This window comes from Canis lupus, chromosome 25, assembly GCF_003254725.2.
Source record: "Canis lupus dingo isolate Sandy chromosome 25, ASM325472v2, whole genome shotgun sequence".
NCBI classification, from domain to species: Eukaryota; Metazoa; Chordata; class Mammalia; order Carnivora; family Canidae; genus Canis; species Canis lupus.
In genome coordinates this window covers 216,166-218,770 of record NC_064267.1, presented here as the reverse complement: position 1 = coordinate 218,770, position 2,605 = coordinate 216,166, and the positions used below count along the sequence as shown (strand labels likewise).

Below are 2,605 nucleotides of genomic sequence, written 5' to 3'. Positions count from 1 at the left end.
ATAGTATAGAGGTTCCTCAAGAAATAGAAAATGTAAATACCATAAGATCCAGTAATCCCACTATTGGACATTTACCCAATGAAAACAAAACACAAATTCAAAGATACTGCACTCTGCACTCCTATGTTTATTGCAATATTATTAACTTCACCATGGCCACAATATGTAAGCAATCCAATTATTCATCAATAGATGAATGGATAAAGAGGAGGTGGGGTGTATGTGTGTACACACACAGTGGAATACTACTCAGCCATAAAAAGGATAAAATCTTGTCATTGGCAACAACATGGTCTCAGAGAATGTTATGCTTATTGTGTGAAATAAGACACAAATAGATGAATATACATGATTTCACTTATATGTGGAATCTAAAAAAACAAAAAAAGTAAGTAAACAAAAAGGATCAGACCCATAAATACAGAGTACAAATTGATGGTTACCAAGGAGAGGGGAGTGATGGGAATGGGTAAATTGACTAAAGGTGAGTGGGAGATACAGGCTTTTAGTTATGTAATGAATAAGTGATGGAGATAAAAGGTACAATATAGAGAATATAATCAATAGTATTGTAATAATGTTGTATGGGGAGAGATGGTAGCTACCGTTGTGAGAACAGCATAAGGTACAGACTTGTCCACTTACTGTGTTGCACACCTGAAACTAACGTCATCAGTTTTGGGCCTTCGGACCCTCGTGTGTGCGCGGAGGCTCTGTGGCGCTGGGGCCCGGGCGGAGGCCTCCAGGCCCGGATCGGCCGTGCCCGGGGTTTGAGGATGGCTGCACAGTCGGCGCCGAGAGCTGTGCTACAAAGCACCACCAAGATGTCTCTCCATGAGCGCTTTACTAATATGCTGGAGAACAAACAGCCGATGCCAGGAATACTCGGGCTTCGACGCAGCAACAGCAGCAGCTAGCCAGGGCCAGAAACGAGGCTGGCCCAGCAGATGGAGAATAGAGCCTCGGTCCGGGCGGCATTAAAACTTAAGCAGAGCTTAAAGCAGCGCCTGGGTAAGAGGAACATCCAGTCGCGGTTAGGCCGACCCATGGGGACCCTGGCCAGGGCAGCAGTCGGTGGACGAGGCCTGCCCATAATCCAGAGAGGCTGACCCCGAGGAGGACTGCGCGGGGGACGCGCCACCAGAACCCTGCTTAGGGGCGGGACGTCGCTCCGGGGTCAAACCCTGCTCCGAGGTGGACGAGCCGTAGCTCCCCGAATGGGCTTAAGAAGAGGCGGTGTTCGAGGTCGTGGAGGTCCTGGGAGAGGCGGCCTAGGGCGTGGAGCTATGGGTCGTGGCGGAATCGGTGGTAGAGGTCGGGGTATGATGGGTCGGGGAAGAGGGGGCTTTGGAGGCCGAGGCCGAGGCCGTGGACGAGGGAGAGGTGCCCTCACTCGCCCTGGGCTGACCAAGGAGCAGCCGGACAACCAGTTGGATGCATACATGTCGAACACAAGAGGACACCTGGATGCCAGATGGATGCCTACATGGCACAAACAGATCCCGAAGCCAATGATTGAAACCTGCCCACCCTACTGTGAGAGACTCTTATTCAAAAGTCACCACATCTGTAAATAACCTTGAGATAACAGATGGAGAAGAAACCTGATCGATGCTGGAAGGACCTATCACAATAGACTACGGACTTATTTGCCACCAGTTTGTGCATTTAGTGTGTTCCTTTTACATTTTTTGATACTGTTGTATGAAAACTTTCTTTCCTCTGATTTGGGTTTTGTTTTGTGTTTGGGGTTTTTTTCCCCAATCGCTCTGACTTCTCTTTGAACATGAATGTGGTGGCCTTGTGGCTAGAACACACTCTTCCCACCTCTGCCTCCCTTCATCTGTCATATGCTCTGATATTCTGACTTTCCTCTCGTCATTTCTGTGTGCCCGTGGATAAAGCCCCAGAAAGAGCTCATCAGTGTTACTTCCTGGGTTTCTGAGAAACGGTTCTGTTCTACATAATCTTTAATAGCTTCTTAGAACTGTTCAGAAAATCTGAAGCTCAAAAATGAATTCTGCCACATTGATATTTTGGGGTAGTAAATTAGGGACACTGATATAGCCGCAGGGCCGCATAACAGGTTACACGTGGTAGCACTTCAGATTTGATTAAAGTTACTTCCCGTGTACGTTGACACCACATGACAAGTATGCTGGTGGGTTGGGTCCGTGCACTTCGACCCTGAAATAACTTTGCTCTTGGCTTTGTATCATGTCCTAAGAGCTACTGTTCTGTTGGCTTACACCTGCAATAGAGAGGAAATCGCCGTTTGATTTGGCAGATTGTTCAGAGAAAGGGCTAGAATGATAGCACATACCTTCTAGGAGTCAGAAGATACCCACCCTGGAATGCTATTGTCCTTATGTTTATCCCAAACCAATCCCGAGCCTCTCCATTCATTGGCTTTGTTTGAACCTCTTTATTTTTCTTGAAGGTTTAAGTATTTTCAGTGGAATCTTGTATTTCTGGTTCATCATAACAAGAAATCGTTCTCAAATCTAAAAAAAAAATGTAATTAGTAAACTAATTTCAGTTAAAAAAGAAAAAGAAGTACATTCTCTGACATGGGCCTTAGCAACTTCTTTCTAGATATGTCTCC

The 2,605-nt window shown here is 46.3% G+C and overlaps 1 pseudogene; it reads left to right on the top strand.

Moving 5' to 3' along the window:
- Positions 1-776: 776 nt before the first annotated feature.
- On the top strand, positions 777-2,165 carry LOC112669356 (chromatin target of PRMT1 protein-like; annotated as a pseudogene).
- Positions 2,166-2,605: the final 440 nt, after the last annotated feature.